This window comes from Grammomys surdaster, unplaced genomic scaffold (genome assembly GCF_004785775.1).
Source record: "Grammomys surdaster isolate TR1022 unplaced genomic scaffold, NIH_TR_1.0 128, whole genome shotgun sequence".
NCBI lineage: Eukaryota > Metazoa > Chordata > Mammalia > Rodentia > Muridae > Grammomys > Grammomys surdaster.
The window spans coordinates 6,781,193-6,802,315 of NW_021604586.1; the positions used below are offsets into that span (position 1 = coordinate 6,781,193).

Sequence of the window (21,123 nt, forward strand, 5' to 3'; positions counted from 1 at the left end):
AGCTCTGTGGCTAAAAAGGACACACAGGTGGCTCCCCTCTTTCCAAGCTGTGAAGCCATGCCAGGAATCCTTGGAGGAGGCCAGCTGGAAAGCACCGGGACTGGTGGTAGGGGGAGGCAGAGACGTCTCATCAGCTAAATGGGTTCGATTCCATTGACTGATTCTATCTGAATGGTCATTAATGTGATTTATTTGGCTGTTTCAGATTCTTTGCTCCCAAATTTGTCACCAACCCTCTTGGTATTGAGCGAAAGACAACAATCCGAGTTCAGAGTAGAGTGGGGACAGGGCTCTAGCTTGGCCCGGGCCCCTGTGCACAACCCTGTTCTTTGCTCCCAGAGCAGCTGGACTGGGAAGGATGAAACGGAGGAGGGGATTGTGCCTCACCCCCGGCCTTTCCACCTGACCAACTCCTACTTTGGCGGACAAGGTTTCTCCTCCCTCGACCCCAGGGGAAGCCTGTCCGAGATGACCCCAACCAACACGGAACTTTCCTGACAACAGCAGACACACACTGAGGCCTCTGGTGAACGGAGTTCATTTCCAACATCCTGGCATTAGAGACTCAGAATACCAAGCTCTCAGCTGCCGCTCCAGTGCCCTGCCTGGTGCCATGCTCCCTGCCGTGATCTTTGTTGATGAACTCCCATCCCTCGTGAACTCTAAGCCCTGAATAAACCCTTCTGTTAAGAAAACATAACCACCTCAGGATACCCTCTGCCCCAGCTCCCCCTCCCCCATCGGTGCTCCAGCTGCCTCCAGCTCTTGACCATGCAGCCCCCTTGAGATCCAGTGCCCTGTGGACCTGGCCCTTGGCATGGCCAACACACTAACTAGATTGGGAGGTAAAGCCACACGGGGTGTGTGTGTGTGTGGCTCAGCCATTGTGTACCACACGATGTCCCAAGCTCTAGGGCCTACTCTTGCTTCTCCTTGACTTCCTGCCCCACCAATCCTGACTCAAGGCTCTCAGCTCACCCTGTCTTCTCCCAGGAAGTCAGCAGAACTATTCCAGCTCAACCAGGGGGTGTAGGTAAGTACCTGCCCTCTGCACCCCTGCCCTCTGCTCTCTGCACCCTTGCCCTCTGTACCCCTGCCCTTGCACCCCTGTCCTCTGCCCACCCCCAACCTCTCAGCCAGCCCTGGTCTAATGACAGGGGAAGCCACAGGACCAGGTACGTCCTCTACTGTGTCCCTGGAGCCACACTGCCCCCTGCTGCTGCTAGTGGACATGGCAGGAACCTCTGAGCTGAGGCTATCTCCTGAGCAGATAGATACTGAGAAGCCAGTTATAATTCGTGGACTTTTCTGGCCCTAGCTAGGACACGCAGGAAGCCAAGTGAGCTCAAGGCTGGGCCTCTGCCTGCATAGGTACCCTGTCTGATGGGAAGACATATTCAGCCAGCACCAGAGCTGGGGAATCGGTGCTCATACCCAAAGCCAGAGGTTTGGAGCTCAGGACCCAGCATCCCTGCCCTGTCCTAACCCCTGTGGCACTGGGACTGGCAGCCTCTGGGGACGCAGGAGCCTGCAGGGGCAGCAGCAGCAGCCAGGCTACTGGATCCTACCTGCTCCACCCAGCCTCTCTGTCCATAGATCTGGAGTGTTCCATACTTTTATTTTCCTGCTGGTGAGGACTGAATCCAGGGTCTCATGTGTGCTGGGCTAGCCTTTTCTACCACTGACAAGGCCCCAGCCCTTTGTTAGTTTAATTTGACACAGAATCTAAGTTGCCCAGGCTAGTAATCCTCCTGTCTCTGCCTCTTGAGTGGCTTCACATGCGACCTTTAGACCCAGTGTATTTTAATTAATTGGTTGATTATACTGGGGAGGGGTGAAACAAGGCCTCACTCTGTAACCCAGGCTGACCTTCTCCAGGATAGCCCTTGTGGCTACTCTGTTCTTCCTTTCCTCCCTTGCCCGCTTCCTATGTTTGTCCTGGTGCCTCCCCCTTTTACAGGAACGTGGAATTATGTAGAAGATTTAAAAAAGAATAACTCAAGTGAGATTTGGTGGTGGTATAGGACATAAAGAAGATAAAATTGGGTTCTCACCAAAGGTGACACATGTGATGAAGCATGGTGTCTGACTGCCAGACTTATCCTAGGTCACCTGGACTGGAACTGCTGGCTCTTCTCACTACCTGGGAAGCCACTGTGGCCCGTGGAGCCCAGGACAGGGTGGGTCACACCATATTCCTAAGCAGCACATACCCGGGGTTGCCACAGGAGCCAGCATGGCACCACCAGAGGCAGGAACCAGCCACAGAAGTGGGAGATACCAACAGGACAAGCACTAGGAAGGAGGACCCCCCCCCAGGGCCAGGCTGATGGGGAGTCTTCAGACGCCATCTGGGAGGAACCCCATTTTGATGCTAGCTTCTCTACAGCTATCGAGGGTCCTGAAAGCAGGTGCTGAGCTCATCACCGTAAAGACCAGCCACAGGCATGCAGACAGAACACCCATACAAAGAAAATAAATGAATAGAATTTTTTTAAAGTTTAGTTTGGCCCACTGCAGGGGTGCTCCTGCACCACACACAAACACACACACACACACACACACACACACTACTACTACTACTCCCGACCCCCGTCAGCTGGAAGTAGCCAGAATGGGTGTTTCCTAAATTCCTTCTAGCAGTTCTGGTACCTTGACAGGGGCAGGGGATGATGAGAACAGAGCGGGAAGGGAAGATTGGACTGGCAGTCTAGGGTCAAAAGACTCCAAAGAATGGGCGGTGCTGGCACACACCTTTAATCCCAGCACTCAGGAGGCAGAAGTAGGCAGATCTCCGTGAGTTCAAAGCCAAGCTGGTCTACAAAGTGAGTTCCAGAACAGCCAGGGCTACACAGAGAAACCCTATCTTGGAGGAAAAAAAAAAGACTCCAAACCTCTTGACAGCCTCATTCTTGCCAGAAGCCAGAGATACCTGAGTGTATGAAGGGTTCCAAATGATCTGGTCCCTAAATGATTCCAGGGTCACCTCTTTAGAGGGGGTGATACTACAGGAGCAGTTGGGGCTTACAAAGAGAAAAGGTCCTCTGGTCAAGAGAATGAGATTTCTGGCCTGAATGGAAACATAACATTCTAGTTGAGCGAAGTCAGTCACCCGGTCAAGGGACCACTCCGAGGAAGACAGGCTCACTTGAAGCCATGCTAGAGAGCTAGAATTAGAAACTCCTTGCCCTAGGGACCCAAAGGTTTATCAAAGCCAAACAATCTCCAGTCACTTAGAACAAGAGTCTGCTTTTACCAGAGACTTTAAGAAGTCGACATATGCCGGATGAGTTCGAGGGGGTTGGGGCTCGGCAGCCAGAATGTATAATAAAGACAGAGGACTTTTTTAGAAACTTTTTTCCCCTGTCGATCAAAGGTGGCTGGGCTGCTAAGGGCCAGAACTCCGTAAAGCCCTCTGGTCTTTGGAAACTGTGAGCATGCCTGTTTGCCTAGCTCCCAGATGTCCTGGAGACTTGACTTGCTTTAACGCCCCTCCCCTTCGTGCCGTATGAATTAGCCAGCCACATCAGACCGTGAGGGTGCACTCCCACCACTGAGATGAGACACAGTCAGGGTAGACTACAACTAAGTGAGCATTGTGTCCTGGAGTTCTCGACAGCTCAGCTTAGGTGACCATGTAGTGTCCTTCCAGAAGTTCCATGTGCGTGCCTGTGCATCTGAGTGCATGTATGTGCACCACATGTGCACAGGAGCCCGTGTAGGTCAGAAGACGATGCTGGATCCCTTACTGGAGTGGGTGTTTGGAACTGCATACGGGTCCATGGCAGAAGCAATGATTGCTCTTAATCGCTGGACCATATCTCCAGTCTTATGACATATACTTTTTTGCAAAAAAGAATAGCCTTGCCAGGTTAAAAAAAAAACATAAACATAAAACTGTCTTTAAGCCTTTTCATGAGTTCATCGAGTTAAGGCACCAACATTATCTAACAAAAAACGAGCTAACCTGAAGAACAACGGGATGAAACATTCTCCTGCTTCCGGGGAAGCGTGTCTGTTGAAGGAACCTTCCCTGCCTCTGTAGTATCCCACATGAGACCTACAGGTCATGCACACACTCAAGTGTGGCTTTACTGAGGGTGTGAGTGTTGCGTAACCTAAGTGGCCAGATGCGATCAGTGGCTACCGTTTCCTGTGTCAGGTCAAGAGTTTGTCTGCGGGATTTTCCTAATACCTGCTAAGAAGTTGAGGGTTGAGTATAGGAAGAGGAATGCTTTCAGTAGGTCTGAAACTCTTCGCTGGTACTGGGTGGCTCTTGGCACAGCCTACCCAGGGCAGGACTCCTGGGGAGAACTCATGTAGTCTGCCTGATTGCGGAGAAAAGGTCTGGATTTCAGGGCCACTCAGGAAAAAAGTGATGAAAGTTTGAGGTTGGGACACCTGTAGGGCCACCTGTGTGCTGAAATCACTACTGAGTGTTACTTATTTTAGGACAGTATTTCTAGAGCCAGAGGGTTTAGAGGTAGGGCAGCTGAGGGGTTAGGCCCCTTCTAGCGGCTTACAGGTTGCACTGGGCCCTTCCCTTGTGGGAAGAGCGTGTTGTTGCTGGCAAACTCTTTGCCTGTTCACAAAGGACTGGTCTCCTCCATGAGCAGGCTTGTGTTACAGGAGATGAGTTCACACATACTGAACCATCGCTTGGCCTGTGGTTTAACGACATACTTGGCACATTTGCCAGAGGGGCCGGCCTAGGTGGGGGATGAGCAGGGGATAACAGGCCATGAGGTATCTGTGAGAAAATGCTAGTCTAAGGCTCAGTCCAGGAACCAGATCTCAGTGCCGTGAGCCAATCCTGGTTTCCTGCTTTAGTAATGAGAGGAACATTTCCACACTCACTGCTTAAATCCACCTCAAACAGCACATTAACACTGGTCCTCACTGGCTCTGTTTGTATCGTGCTGGGGTTTTGTCAACTTAAGACAAACCAGAGTTATCTGGGAAGAGGGGATCTGTTTGAGAAATTGCCTCCAACAGATTTGCCAGTGGATATGCCTGAGAGACATTGTCTTCATTGCTCATTAATGTAATAAGCCTGGCCCACTGTGGGCGGAGCCATCCCTAGCACAGGTGAGCCTGGGCTTCGTGAGAAAAGTAGCTGAGGAACCCAGAGGGAGCAATCGAGTAAGCAGTGTTCCTCTGTCCTTCAGTTCTGACTCCCAGTTCCTGACTCAGGCTTCTACCGCATCTTCTCTCAGTGATGGACTGTAACTGGTAAGGATCCTTCCTTCCCCAAGTTACAATTTTTGTCACGGTGTTTATGCAGCAGCTCAGAGAAAGCTTCCACAGGTATCTTCCTGTGAACCCGCCTGGGTCTGCCAGCATCAGTGCCCAGGAAGCCTGGTGAGGCTGAGGGAGATTTGAAGTGCTGTTGAGTACAAAGCTTCCCAATAGACATGATGCGTGCCTCTACCCTCACCTCCGTCATTCAATGGCTTTCATCCCACTCAGCACAAAGCAGCCAAAGCTGTTGTTGTTTGTTTTTTCCAGTCAGGGTTTCTCAGTGTAGCTATACTTGGTCTGTCATGGACTCTCTATCCAATGAGTAGACATCTGTACTGTCTCTCCAAGAAACTCACTCTGTAGACCAGGCTGGCCTTAAACTCAGAGATCCACCTGCCTCTGCCTCCTGAGTGCTAGGATTGAAGGTGTGTGGCACCGTCACCCGGCTGCAGGTGACTGTTCTTTTTGTGTATGTTTTAGAGAGCTTCTGGACAATAGGCCCCACTATGGGCCCTGAAGGCTATGGGGTATCCTGCGCTACATTCCGTGACCAACAGAGGTCAGACAGAGCCCTTGGCACATGGACAGACTCCTCTGTCCTGGATAGGGCATCTCAATACCTATAGACAGACTCCTCTGTCCTGGGAGGTACTTACAGAGCCAGAAAACCCTCTATAGAAGCCACCTCACAACCCCACAACCCCAAATCCACCCTCACCACCCCAAACCACCGCACCAGGTCAGAGCTCATAGGCCTTCCTGATTTGCCCCTGTTAGCAATCTGTTAAACTCCACCTCCAGAGTCACCTGGCAACAGCTAGGTATGCTCCGCCCCACAGTTACCTGGCAACAGGCAGGTAACCCTGCCCACTATAAAAGGGGCTGCTTGGCCCCTCCTCTCTCTCTTACTCCTCAACCCTGAGCACCTGCAGGTTATCCTCTCCCCTCTCCCCTTCTCTTCCCCCTCTCTCCACGTGGTCATGGCCGGCCTCTACTCCTCTCTACTTCTCTCTCTCTCTTCGTCTTCTCTTCACTCACCATCTTCCCGTTCCTCTCTCCCACTCCCTTCCCCAAATAAACCCCTTCCCTTGGAACCGGATCGGATCGGCTTTGGTGTTGTCTGTCCAAACTGCGCTCGAATCCTAACAGCCCCTGCACTCTTTTCCACTTTAGGTCTGGCCCTGTTGTGTAACAAAACTTCCTGGGGAGACATTCCACATGTCTACACATCCAATAGAGAGCCCACAACAGACTCAAGTATGGATACCAGGAAAGCCCAACTTGGTGAGCCAATGAGTTTTATTGGGGTTTCTTACAGGAGCAGAAATGACTCAAAGATGTTCAGCTGGTTTCTGCTTCCTCCAGGCAGCTGGTCTGCATAAAGAGTTTTTGGAGTTTGGCTCTGCTCTTCTGAAGAGGGACTCTCAGTTTTTATTGTTTACAATGGCATGGATGGGCCTAGTGAATCTAGTCAGTTTCAGGGACTTCCTGAGTTATTTACTGTGATGGTTTGAATAAAAATGGCTAGATCCATAGAGAGTGGCACTACTAGGAGGTGTGGTTTTGTTGGAGGAAGTATATCTCAGTTCTCTTCCAGTGGCCTGCAGATCCAGATGTAGAACTTTGAGCTACCTCTCCAGCACCATGTCTACATGCATACTGCCATACTTCCCACCATGATGATAACAGAGCATCCCTCTGAACTGTAAGCCAGCCCCAAATAATTGTTTTCCTTTATAAGAATTGCTGTACTCGTGGATTTCTGAGTTCGAGGCCAGCCTGGTCTATAGAGTGAGTTCCAAGACAGCCAGGGCTACACAGAGAAACCCTGTCTCGAAAAACTTAAAAAAAAAAAAAAAAAGAATTGCTATGCTCATGGTCTGTCTTCACAGCAATAGAAACCCTAAGACATTTGCCCTCCTGCTTAAGGAGCTTCCCTACAGGATGGAATCTTTTAATCTGGGAGGTAACAGTTCCGTAACACCCCCTCCCTCCTGGCCTACCTTCCTGTCTAAGCTCCACCTACAAAGGAACCCCAAGGTAACAGTGTCCAGACAAGCAGAGAGCTGGGTCTCTAGGAACCCCGGTCAGCTCATTGTGCTGACATGACATCAAGGGATATAGCCCTGGCCCTCAGTGAGTGCCAATGGGTGCTTGTCTGTGTCATTTTCTGTGAACCCATATTGATTTAACATCACACCAGTGTCACCCAGGTGCAGAGTGACCGTGCTTCTCAGAAGGCTCCATTTGATGTCCAGAAAACTGAAAATGACTTGGTTTTTGAGACGGGGTCTCACTATGTCACCTTGGCTGCCCTGAAACTCACGGTGTAGACCAGTCTGTGTACGTGTTATAGCTCTGAGGGGAAAGATATCCTGGCTGTGGGGAGCCCAGGAATACCACAAAGCCAAACTATACCACAGATCTCGCAAAGAGATTTGTCGGGAAAAACACAGGAGGGTGGCTGTCTCTGCTTGGGTGAGAAGCAGCCAAGAACTGTGTGGGAGGCAGACTTATATAGGGTTTCTTGGGGGTAGAGTTTTCCAGGGTGGAGAGTGGTGGGATTTCAAGCCCTGAGTTTGGGGTGAGCTCAGGGATTGGTGGGATTTCCAGTTCTGCAATTGCGTTCAGCTTTTTACCCTATTACCCCACCACCACCACCCTTTATCACTATTGATAGACTATCAGGGCTGGGAAGGGGAAGCGATGAAATCATTAAACTGCTTCCTGCTGAATGGGGGCATCGAGGTCCACGAGGCAAGCTTGACCTTCATCATCAGGGCGTGATCAGGGTCATCGAGCTCTGGTCCTGTAGCTAGGAGCTGATACTCCCATAGTAGCAACTGATTAAAGGTCTGGATAACAATTCTTTGAATTTGCTATTGTAAAAATCTACCCAAGAAGTTTATGAGGCAGGCTGCAAGTAGTGAGATTCAGGAAAGGAAGAGAAAGGAGGTTAGGGAAGGCGGTACCCAATTCCAATTCCACACTGGTCGGTCAGCGATCCATGGCCAGAGGCATCGAGCTGTTTCCTATGTTTGGGGAGATCTGTCTGGAGTCGTGGATCTTGTCTTTTGCTATACCTGACTGACTGACATAAAAGCGACATTCCTCCCTGAGGAAGAGGTCCAGGTCACATCTGTTAGCAGGTCTAACAGCCGCTGAGTTTGTAGCACCACGGCAGCCAGTGAGTCTATTTGGCCCTGGAAGATGACGATGATCTGAGCCACCCATTGGCGAGAGTTAATAGTAAGGAAAGTGGTTAGTCCCGAGGTTCCAGTGGTGATGCCAGCGGTATACCCAGGACTGCAAGAGGGCCAGGCCTGCACCATGTGTCATGTGGCACTGTCATAAGCCCTGTGATGGGAACTGCAAGGGTTCTGAAGACACCAGCCCTCATTTTGGAAAATAAGAGGCAAAGACAGGAGTAGAGGATGAGGCAGGAGGGGCAGGGAACCAAGGAGAGGGGGAAGGAGAGGATGAGGTAGGAGGGGCAGAGAACCAAGGAGAGGGGGAAGGAGAGGATGAGGCAGGAGGGGCAGGAACCAAGGAGAGGGGGAAGGGCTATTTGTCTGGGGAGAGGGAAATGACAAAGGGCTGCCTCTGGATAGAGAGGAGACAGACATGGCCCATAGGCAAATGGTGGTTTATAAAGGTTCAAAGGGAGACCCCGTGTTAGGATGAAGTGTTTAAATTTAATTGGGCATGTTAATTAGGTGAGCCAAAGGGGGCTTCTGATTGCTGGGCTTCAATACTTTGATCGTTGGATCTTGGTAGTCAGCCTCAGGAAGAGGAAGCGGCCAAGTAAGGGACTAACTTGGTGGCTAGCTTTAGGAATGTAATCTAATATAGTTCTTAGCAAGGCAGAGCGAATGGGGAAGAGTGGCAAGGCCTCCCAGAGCCATGTTTACCACACACAGGCTGGCCAGGCCTCCTACATAGCCCCACTCTCCCAACACGTAGATTTAGAGAAAATAGAAGATGTGACCCAACATTCGTCTAAGGTTCTAGCCTCTCTAACACCTCCTCTCGTGGACAACACAAATCCCACATCTCTGTCTTCATGATCACTCTGTCTCCTGTCTCAGACCCTAACCCCCACATATCAGCTAGTAAGCAACACTCTTCCTGGTCATTCTGGAGAACGCTGGTGTGTGTGCCTCCCAGGTCAAACTCACAACCGCCATTCAGAGCCATTGAGAATTAGCTGTTCATCAACTGCTCTGAGCCAAATGCCACTACCGGTCCTTATCTCCACGGCAAATAAATGTCTGTGCTGAGCATTTGGTCTTGGGGCTCCTTGTATTTTGTGTGCCCAGTGGATGGAGGTGGTAAATGCTATAGTAAAGCTTACCAGTGACTCCCATCTCCCATCTGGGATGACGTGAGTCCTTAACCCGGAGATAAAAATTCCCCATTCTGCATAAAAGGTAGAATGCCTTCCTGGATGTCTTAGGCTTTCATTGCTCTGAAGAGATGCCGTGACCAAGGCAACCCTTATGAAGACAAACATTTGGGGCTGGCTTACAGTTGCAGAGGTTCAGTCCATTATCATCACAGGAATCGTGGCGACATTTACTCGAACAGGATGCTGGAGGAGGAGCTGAGAGTTCTACATTTTGATCCATAGGCAGCAGAAGGAGAGATTCTGTGTCTGGGCATCATTTGAGCATATATGAGACCTTAAAGCCCACCTCCACAGTGACACGCTTCTTCCAACAAGCCCACACCTACTCCAACAAGGAGTAATAGCACTACATCCTAGGGGCCACACATTCATTCAAACACATGAGTCTATGGGGCTCTTCCTATTCAAACGACCACACTGACTATCCATCATGTCTATAGGACCGATAAGGACAGCCTTCATAAATCTACGGCCAACAATGACAGTAATCTCTAGTTTGGTCATAGAGAAAGCAAACATAAGGACAGATGTCTTAGATGTTGACTTAGGCGTTGGAGTGATGACCTGCTGGTGAGCAGTCTCCAGACCCTGCCAAGCAGGAGAATGAACAGTTGGGCATAAGTCTCTTGAATCTCAAATCTCTACATGTGTGGTCTGCTACCAACGGGAGTGAGCAGAGGCAGGTGGAAAAAGGAAAGGTAGGGTATGAGTCTGTGGGGCAAGACTGAGTCTCAGCACATATTTGAGGCTTCGTGCTTCTGAGATCTGAGGTGAGCTGGTTGACCTTGGTGTCGTCCGAAGTTGAAGAAAGAGGGGTCCTACTGTGGTAGGACTATAAAATGAGGGTTATTCTGAGGAGGTGACATAGAGGACTTGAGGTGGGAAAGATGCGGGGAGCCATGAACTTAGCGGTGGGTGGGGTGGTAAGGGGGACCCTAAATGAGCCTGTCCACTTAGGAGAAAGGGGGAGATTGTGACCAGGAAGAGAGAGGAGGACCAAGTCCCCCATGTTAATTGGGGAGTAAAAGGATCATGATGAGTGTAAGGGCCTGGAAATCCCTGAAGAAAGACCCCAGACTCAGTATGCAAAGACAAAGTGGACTTATTCTGCAGAAATATCTAGCATGTGGGGGTCAATCATTCTCCAAAATGACAACCCCAGACAAAGGTATGCAGGCCTTCTTAGAGGGAACTCTGTAGAAGGATTAGGTAATCTAGCTTCCTGTCCAGGCTGCCATCAGCCATGGCCCTGAGCTACCCCACGGCCATGGATCTCAACGATGGCCACAGGGTAACAAAGAACATCAGCAAGCCGAGACGACACAGCCGGTGCACTTGCACCTCACTAAGCACACCGAGTTTGTGAGGGACATGATCCAGGGAAGTGTGGCTTTGCGCCCTACGAGCGGCACACCATGGAGTTGCTCAAAGTATCCAAGGACAAGCGCATACTCAAGTTCATCAAGAAGAGGGTGGGCACACACATCTGTGCCAAGAGAAAGTGGGAGGAGCTGAGCAACGTGCTGGCAGCCACGAGGAAGGTGTCGGCCAAGAAGAATTAAAAAAAATTAGGTGATCTAAAATTTTATTGGTGTGTGCTAGGTGGGTCACAGGTGGTCAGAGGTCTGCATTCCTGTGTCATGAGCGGTTAACCACAGGATCAGATAGGACTGCCCAGCACAGGCAGCCCGTTCTGAGACGTTCGAGATAAGACATTTCCCCATTTTTGTGGTTATCCTCAGGCTGTTCTTTGGGAGGGGGTTTTATGGTCTTATTCTGGATTTTATGGTCAGTTCCTAGATCTGGTGCCTTACAGCCTTTTTTTGAAACCAGGCCTGGTCCTTAAACAAAGACAAATGGGGTTTGTGTTGTCCTTCCAAGGAGGCTGAGGCAATTGGTGATGGGTGAAATTCCAGAGAGCGCAGAGATGGCCTAACAAGGTGGCTGGAGAGGTGACAGCTGGGACATGAGGGCACGAGGCAGTTGGCTATCTATGCATGATGTCTAAAAGCTGGGGAGAGTTACAGGAGAGACATGGCAAGAGTTTTACCCAATCAACATGGAGGTCTCCCCGAGACACGGGTTCTCTGTGCAGCACTGGCTGTCCTGGAACTCACCCTGTAGACTGGAGCTTCAGACTCACAGAGATCCACCTGCCTCTGCCTCACAAATGCCGGGATTCAAGGTGTGTGCCACCGCAACCACACCCCCGGCTGTACAGGGAGCTCTTGAGAGAGCTTGACAAGGATGTTTTTAAGAGGGAGCAATTGGTTTATCGAACCTTACCCGAGAACTGGGGATGACAGGGACTATGGAAGCACCACGGGATGTTGAGGGCTTTGAGAGGTAAATGTGGGGCCATCATCTGATTGAAGGGAGATTGGAACTCTGAAACAGGATGATCTCCCTGAGAAGACTGGAGACTGTGACCTCAGAGGTGTGGAAAGCCTCCACCTATCCTAAAACTGTCTGCCAGAGCTTAAAGGCATTTGAAACGTTTAATGCTGGGCACATGGGTGAAGCCCAGCCACGGGCCGTCCCAGGGAGGGGTCCCCCGGCTTGAAGAGCAGGGAAAGGGAGATCTCGATGCCTGGAGGTAGGATTAGAAATTGACAAATTTTACAGGAAGCAGTGATAGCTCTTAGAAGGGATAGGTGCGGGGGCTGGGGAGATGACTCAGAAGTTAAGAGCACTGGCTGCTCTTCCAGAGGTCCTGAGTTCAATTCCCAGAAACCACATGGTGGCTCACAACCATCTGTAATGAGATCTGATGCCCACTTCTGGTGTGCATGAAGACAGTGACAGTGCACTCACATACATAAAATAAATAAAATTATTTTTTAAAAAAGAAAGGATAGGTCCCCAGGGGTTGGCTGTCAAAGTGAGACAAAGCCTGACTGTTAGGGTGAAGATAGGTGCAGATAAGGTAAAAGTTGTCTAGCATCTGGGTAGGATGATGAAAATCTGGATTCTAAAATGAGACTTCCTTGTGACATATGAGTGGGATGCAGACCTCTGAGAACTTCAGCTCTAGACACCTCCACAGCTTGGTTACTCCCATCGGAGACAATGGAATTGTCTGCTTGCCACGATTGGCAGCGGATAATTCTTATAGCCATGGAAGGTGCAAGGCCTTTAGCATGGCCATGTTTGATTTGGGTTGGTTATTGCCTTCCCTTTGTCCTTAGGTCCACGCTCCCTCCAGATGGCTGTGTGTGACAGGAGAATATGGAAGGTATATTTAGAGTCTGTAAAAAAAAGGGTTAGGGATTGTCCCTTTGCTAATCAAAAGGAATGGGTAAGAGCCATTAGTTCAGCATATTGGTTTGTGTTTTGGGCTGAAATAGCCTACGCCTCAACCACCTTGCTGTCCAAAACAGTGCCATAACCTGCCTTTCAGACTTCTTCGTGTCAGAAGGTGCTGCCCTCTGTCTTGTGTCTGCCAAGTGTCTTGAAGTAGTGCTCCCTTGTGTATGTGTGTGTGTGTGGGGGGGGGAACAAGGTAGTATTTCTAGGGTCTCCATGTAGGAGCAAGATGAGGAATATCTGGGATTAATTGGAAAAGGAGATTTGAAATGTCAAGAAGTAAGTGTAGTGTCCTTTCCCAGTGCTACCTGAAGAGAGAAACTCAGGAAGTGAGTAGGTAGTGTTTGGAGACCCTTGGGTGTCAGAGGTTGGACAGGTGGTAGGAGAAAAGACAGTAATAGGCGACTTGAAGGTTGACTTTTCTGATTTGCATGTAAGAAGTCTGGCTGTGGCCAGAGCACACAGGCAAGGTGTCCATCCTTGGATAATATGGTCCAAGTTTTTTCCATAAGTATGCAACAGGAACAAAGACAGGTACTGGTTGGCAACCCAGGACCCCAAGGATATATCCCTCCTTCTCTGTGACATAGAGAAGGAACAAGTCAAATCCGAAAGGTGTAAGCCTGGGGCCTGGTGGGGGGGGGGGGCTGCTGAAGCTTACACAAGGGTTTAGGAAAGGGGCAAGCAGGGGCATGTGTGAGGGCCCAAGGGCCACCTCATGCAGGAGATGAGTGTAGAAAGAGGGAAAAGAGTGTAGGAAACCAGTCATCCCTAGTGACTACAAGTGAGTGAATTAAATGTTTTCTATCGAGGACAGTGGCCTTGTAGCTAGGGCAGATAAGTAACCTGAGGAATGGCCAGCTGGGACTTAGAGAGTGAATTCTATATCCCCAGTTAGGCAGAAAGTTTAATAAGGTAGAGGTGTTGGCCTGACTAATTTTCAGGGACAGACTACAAAAGAGAAATTCATCTACATATTGTATAAGCTTGGGCTTAGGAAGAGACAAGGAAAGTAAATCAGGCCAGAGCCTGGCCAAGTAAATGTAGGCTGTTTCCACACCCCTGGGGTAGGACCGTCCAAGTGAGTTGGATAGAATCAGTGGGTGTCCGGATTGGTCAAGTAAAGGCAAAGATATCTTGTGACTGGGGTTGAGAGGAACTGAAAAGTAGGCATCCTTGAGGTCTGTGAGAAATGAGAGATTCCCGAGGGGTCAGTGGAGAGGAGAATACAGGGGCTGCGTGCTACAGAGCAGAGAGGAACCACTGCAGAGTTAGTAAGTCAGAGCAGAGAGAAACCACTGCAGAGTTAGTAAGTCAGAGATCCTGAACCAAGCTGTCGGTGCCATTGGGCTTTTAGCTGTAAGAGGGGGTAAAGTGAAAAGACATGGGGCACAGAAGGCCTTTTCTTAAGAGGTCAGAGACAGGAGGCTGACGTCCCCTCAGACTTTGGAGAGAAGATGGGTGTTGAGCCTGGGTGGTGTAATTGGTGGGTTGTGTAATTGGATGATGAGAGAGGGATGATTGTTGTGGATTTGGTGTTTTGCTTGTGTTGTGTTAATTTGGTTCCCAAAAACTTACACAGGAATCCCCACATCTGCACATGAGACGCTGAGGGTCCCTCCTCCCCCCCTCAGTTGGCTTTGATTGGTAAATAAAGTTTCCGATGCCCAATGGCTAGGCAGAGAGACATAGACGAGATTTTTAGGATTCCCAGGCAAGGACACAGGAGGAGGAAGAAGGAACCATGCTGGGGAAGGAGAAGGTCCAGGACAGAGAAGTGTAGGACAAAGAGACAGAGAGACTGCCAACATGTAGGAATTGGGGATTGTGGCCCAGGAGGGCTGCAGGCCTGGGTCTGGGGCAGCCAGAATGGAATATGGATTTTAGTAAGTAATAATTAAGGAATATCAGAGGGGAGAGTGTGTGTTAGCAATGTGGAGGAGTGAAGTGGTCCAGCCATTGAGCAGTTTAGGGCATATTAAATATAAGGCGCTGTGTATGTGTCTTTCATTCCTGAATCCAGAACATCAGAGCCTGTAGCTGCCACCGCTGCCACCACCAGGGAGATTATAGCAGATTAACCAACTATAGCAACAACTGATGTTTGATCACAGAGAGGTTTGGGATGTCCCATACTCAGGGACCCACCTGGGAGTCTGGTAAAGGGAAAAACGTCCCATTGTATGATTTGGAGGAGGAAGAGGAGGGGGTGGCTGGTGAGCCTGGGGTCAAGTGGGTGTGGGAAAGAAGTAAAATCGAGGCTCCCACTCTAGCTAAGAGGTCCCTTCCCAGCAAGGTAATGGGGCAGGTCGGTACCACTAGGAAAGAGCGGGTGCGAGAAATACCCTTAAAGATACAGCTACGTGGTGGGCTCTGTGAGGCTACTCTGACAAAAGAGGAACAAGAAAGAGATGGATCTCCCAAAATTCTGTCAGGACTGAGTAGGTAGACTGTCAGGAGCCATAATGGGACAAGCTAATAACTAGCAGGTGATCATCCTGAAATGGCCTGCCTTGGATTATTACATAATCTGCGACAGGTGCATTCTTATTCAGCAAGGCTGCAAGGGACTCATTTTTAGGAAAGGTTCCTGCTATTAATATGCTTTTCCTATTATTATTAAACAGATATAACAATCACTAAGTAATAGCACACTCTTTGGAGCAGATCTCTGCAGATCTACAAAGATGTACTGTCTTGTAGTCATGTTATATAGACAAATAGATGACTTCTTAAGTCTTAATGATGATCCTATAAGAATTCCTAAAATTATATCAATGATTATTAAGCTCTTTTATAATGTGAGCGCTATTAGGTTCTTTTCTGATAGTCAAAACTGTGATGAGAACTCTGCCAGTCTCCCAAGTGTCACCTGTTAATTGCTCTTAGATAGTAACCAGACTTTCCCCTGCTCAGAACACATTCCAAGAGGTTGTAAAACAATTAACCAAAGGTCATTAAAAGGGAACTCACGATTTATTATAGGTGCTAGGACTGAAGATAAAATATTGACTGGGTTTATCCATACAAAACTTCACTAATAACTTAGTTATAGTTTTAAACCTTCAGTGAACCTATGGAGCTAGACAGGTGATGGATGTTTAGCCAGTTCATTATTCCTAATGGATATGCATGTAAACATTCTCTGTTGTAAACTTCTATTTCTGTTTATAATTTGGTTTTTGGTATGAACTTGTGATGAACTTTGTAACATGTGATCATGTATTCTGAAAGATGCAGAAGTACTGAGGACAAAGTGATGAGAGGCAGATAGAATAGAGAGATAGAACAGAATTTTTTTCCCTTTTCCCAGATAGAGTAGAATTTTCCCCTTTCCCTACTTAGGATCTTTCCATGTTTCCCCTTAGATAGTTTTCATAGTAAACTTTAAGCAACTTAGTAATAAATGCTATAACCACGTCTCTAAGTGTCTTTTCTTCCTGTTACTTCCGATTAGCAGGGTGAAAGTGAGTGCCTGCTGAGATAGAACAAGGGCTATTAACTTAATCCTTTGCTGTTTTTAGGATGAGGTGATAAATGCCAGAAACTACAGTTTCTGGCCTCAGAGGATCACAGAAGGCAGGTCAGCTACAGTAGCAGAGGAGCTTAGACTTAGATAAGTAAACTTTTATTATACAGCAACCCTAAATATCTCGTAAGACTTTGTCTTACCCCCACCGATGCTCTTCCTCCTCTGCTGCCTCAAGAAGAACCTATAAGAAGAAAGAAGATGATTTGCCTCCAAGCCAGGGCTAGCCCCCGGCAGGTGGCCCCAATGTCCAGAAGGATGGAGATAGATTGCCCTGATACTATGATGACTTACCTGAGGCCCTCTGCCAGAGATGCAGTAGTTGGGCCAGAGAAGCCTGGACCCCCTCAGTCATCCATGGCCAGACCTAGGAGGTAAACTGGAGGCAATTGGGCTTAATGTCCTCGTGCTGTGAAGGGACATGGCCCAAAATCTCCCTTGATGTCACCTTGAATATGGTTGAGGTCGTTTATGAGGGCTTGGCATGCCTGGGCAGAGTAACCTTCCTGACCACATGTGGGGTATGGAACTGGAGGTCCTCAGGTCTTGAATGGCAAGGGAGCCTGGGCTGTTTTTGAAAGCGCCTCAGCTAGCACCAGGCATTTTGTTTGGGACTTTCTCATCTCTCCCATGGTACACCTTCAAGACTAAGACTTCTGCCTGTGGAGTCGGGGGTCCCTTCTCTGGGTGTCTAAGTTTGGCTCTGATGTTGGGAAACTCTGGGGGAGAAGCAGCATTGCTTTAAGGGCAGGTGTATGGAGACAGGCTAGGAGGCAAGTTGCCTGGACTTCATCTGCACATTCTCTAGCCTGGGCTCAGACTCATCTACACTCCTCAGGGACAAGGTTTTTGGTGAGAATCATATGAACATCGCAGCTCTAAGATTGGGTAATGTCTTTAATGTCTTTAATAAAGGCAGAAGAACTGGCCATATAGGAGGCCAATCCTTTTCTACTTGAGAGTGTTTGCTTAATGAGTAGGAGACACATCCCCTAACCAAGCAGTCCACCCCACCCCCAGCAACCTCCTGCAAAGGGAGAAGCATGGCTGGGTTAGGCCAGGTAGGGGGAGGTAAAGGGGTCCCATGGTGGGGCAGGGGGAGCGGCAGGAGGACTGAGGGCGGCTGGTGGGCTGAAAGTGGGCACCAAGAGGGTTGATTTGGGAGACCTGTTGCTGAGGAGGGAGAAAGGGAGACCAAAGAGGCCGCAGAGGGAGAGAAGGGACTGTGGGTGGAGGCCGATAAGGGGGAGGCTTGTTAGTGTGACCAAAATAGTGGAGGACTCATCTGGTTTGGACTGCATAGCTGGAAGGAGTTATTCTTCCTCCTCAGTTGGCTTATACCATATCTTAAGAAAGGAGCAAGTTCCCATGTCAAAATCAACCTCAGCAAAGATGGTTGACAGCCATGTGGCTGCCTCCATCCTGATGTGGAGACAGCAGCTAACAAAGCGGTAAGTCATAGATTTCCTTTAAGATTACCTATGTGTAGATTTTTTAAACAATTTTTTTTTTAGGATTTATTTATTTTATGTTTGTGAGTGCACTGTAGCTGTCTTCAGACACACCAGAAGAGGGCATCAGATCCCATTACAGATGGTTGTGAGCCACCATGTGGTTGCTGGGAATTGAACTCAGGACCTCTGGAAGAGCAGCCAGTGCTCTTAACCACTGAGTCATCTCTCCAGCCCAGATTTTTTAACTATTAACCTCGGTGTTCTGTTATACATCTTATAGATTTTTTTAAAATCATACCCAATATGATTGCAAATCTTGAGGTACAGAATGTTTTCATAATAGCCTTACAAATCTTGAGATAAGATTTATACCTTAGCAACAATTTTAGGGAGTTAAATCAGACCCCAAAGAGCGCGAGATGAACAGCCATCGTTCCTACTGGGAATAGTCTGTGCCTTCCTTTTGTTTTGCTCTCTTTTCTCTGTCACACAGGTGGATCACCTGATATGGGACAGAGACTATAGAGGAATCCCTTAGACGAGCGTTCTTGGTTCTAGACGAGAGGGGCCAGCTTTTTAAACTGGCTTAATTAAAAGCGGACTCCAGAGCCAGCTTATAATTAAAGAGGGCCAGCAGAAAACAACAGTCTGATGCCAATCATATCCAAAAGATACCTGAATCCCTGTAAAACTGAATCCGGAAGCTAAGAAACAAAGGATGCTTAGGGAATTTTTGAGCCCTGGCTATTGACAGAGGGCGTTACAAGGGGAAGCCTTGAGACTCACCAGCCAGCAGGGAGTGTGTGCAGGGAGCTGATCTACTCCTGTGATTTCTCCCCCTCCTGCTAGGTTTGGCTCTCACTTTGCAACAAACTTACAGATCTATCAACAGTAACTTAAAAGGACTTTTACGCAGCATGGGCGGGGAGACCAGACAAACAAAACAGGGCTTGGAGTGAAGAAAAGAGAAAGCTTGAATTTAGTGAACAGGGAATGAATCTCGTTCCAATTCTCCAACTGCTCACAGTATTTGTAAAGATTCAATCATGGGATCTAGGGTCCATTGGGCAGCAATTTGGACTGATAATCTGAGGGGTATTGAGGCCAAATTTGGTTGCAAAGGTAAGCACATTTATTCCCCTTCGAGTCAGGTGCTAGGTATGGAGGCTGGAGGTTTTCTAAGAGCCATCCCAAAGGAGAATGAGAGGGCATGGAGGGGCATCATTCCCGTGGATGGGGGAGGAGTAGAAAAAATGTCACTGAAGCCTGTAGCTGAGGGCATCTCCAGGACTCAGGAAAGACCATACGAAGACACAAGCCATTCAATGGGTCATAACCTCACCTTAATGAGAGTCAGGTACTTAGCCTGGCTAAGCTCAAGGAAGGACTCAGTGCTTGTTACTAGGACTTTCATGGAGGCTAGAAGGTGAGGACAAGAACCAAGCTCTAGGGTTGGGGGTGGGGGATTCATCCATTGGAAAGGAAGAGCGATGGAATTCACAGAGGCCAGAGGGCAAGGAAGAATATGGGCAGATCCAAAGAGAGGGTGGGAGGAGAGGGCGAGAGAGGGGTACAGTAGCCCAGTCGGACCTAAGGACCTGCAGGATTGCAGCCCCAAGGATGGGGGAATGGGGCTCAGTTAAGATGGCCAGCTAAGGGTACCTCCACCCAAAAGGGAAATTTACCAAATCCCTGCAGGTGGATGGGATGCTTAATGATTGGAAAAATGAAAGATACGTCTGTTGTTGGTGGACTAGACACGAAGGATAGACTAGACACGAAGGATAGACTAGACACGAAGGATAGACTAGACACGAAGGATAGACTAGACACGAAGGATAGGGTCCTATTGTAGTTTAGACCCAGGGGGAGTGCAGGCACCAGGAGAGCCTCTGAGTTATAGTTTCAATGTAACTACTCTGCTCCAGGGTTGGAGAAGGTTTCCTCAGGTCAAGCGTTACAGCTCTGAAGGGAAAGGTATTTGGAAGCCAAGGAATACTACAAAGTCACACTGCACAACAAACCTCACACAAGAGATTTATTGGGAAAACTACAGAGGGACGACTGCCTCTGCTCAGATGAGAGGCAGAGAACCGAGCAGTGGGCAGACTTACATAGGGTTTCTTGAGGGTGGAGTTTTCCAGGCTGGAGGTTTCCAGAGTAGGGAATTGGTGGGACTTCAAGTCCTGAGTTTACGGTGAGCTCAGGGATTAGTGGGATTTCAAGCCCCAGAACTGGGCTGGGGCCTTTTATCCTACTCTCTGGCCTCGAACCCATTAAAAATCCACGTGCCTCTGCCACCTTAGTGCTGGGATTGAAAGCTTGTGTCACCCTGGTCTTGAAAATTCTTTAACCAAAGATAAGCCCCAGGTTGGTCCCTGACCACCCTCAGATACCCTCTCATGGCCAAGCTGGGCTTCCCTTGCCTGCTTCCTTTCCCTTGAATGGATGCATCTCTTAACAGTGAGTATAAAGGGGCTGGAGAGATGGCTCAGCGGTTAAGAGCACTGACTGCTCTTCCAGAAGTCCTGAGTTCAATTCCCAGCAACCACATGATGGCTCACAACCATCCATAATGGGATCCGATGTCCTCTTCTGGTGTCTCTTCTGGTGTGCGTGAAGACAGCAATGGTGTACTCATATACATAAAATAAATAAATCTTTAAACAGACGAACCCAGGGAGCCCGGCACTCTCTACTACCCAGAGAGACTGGTCCTTGGCCCTGGGCCTTAGAGACTCCTCCAAATAAGGGATTGGCCTGAGGCAATGAGTTAAAGCAAGGCTAGGAAGCAGGGACGAGCCTCCCTGAGTGTCTTCCCATGTGGAGGGTGGGGCGCTTTTTACTCCTGGGCCTAAAGCATGAGGCAGATGCCCACAGGCATCCAGAGACCGTTGTCATCAGAGCCCCCAAGGGCTGTCCTCCTGAAGGGGCCTCTTCCCCAACCCCCTCATGTGTGAGAGAGATCAATACTAGGGCTGCTGCTCCCCCTGTGCAGTCTGGCCACCCCCACCCCACCCCCAGGCACAGATGGTGTCACACCTGCTCTGTTCTGTCCCTGCGGTAAAAACACCTGACAACGTAAAGGAAGAAAGAGTCGATCCGTCCTGAAGATCATTGCTCTGCATCAAACAGCAAAGTGGTAGATGCTGGTGTCAGGCTAGTCCAGGGACCCAGATGTGAGC

General features: G+C 49.0%; 1 pseudogene; it reads left to right on the forward strand.

Annotated features, from left to right (window-relative positions):
* The first annotated feature begins 10,892 nt into the window (after window positions 1–10,892).
* Window positions 10,893–11,211, forward strand: LOC114608442 (annotated as a pseudogene).
* The last annotated feature ends 9,912 nt before the right edge of the window (window positions 11,212–21,123 follow it).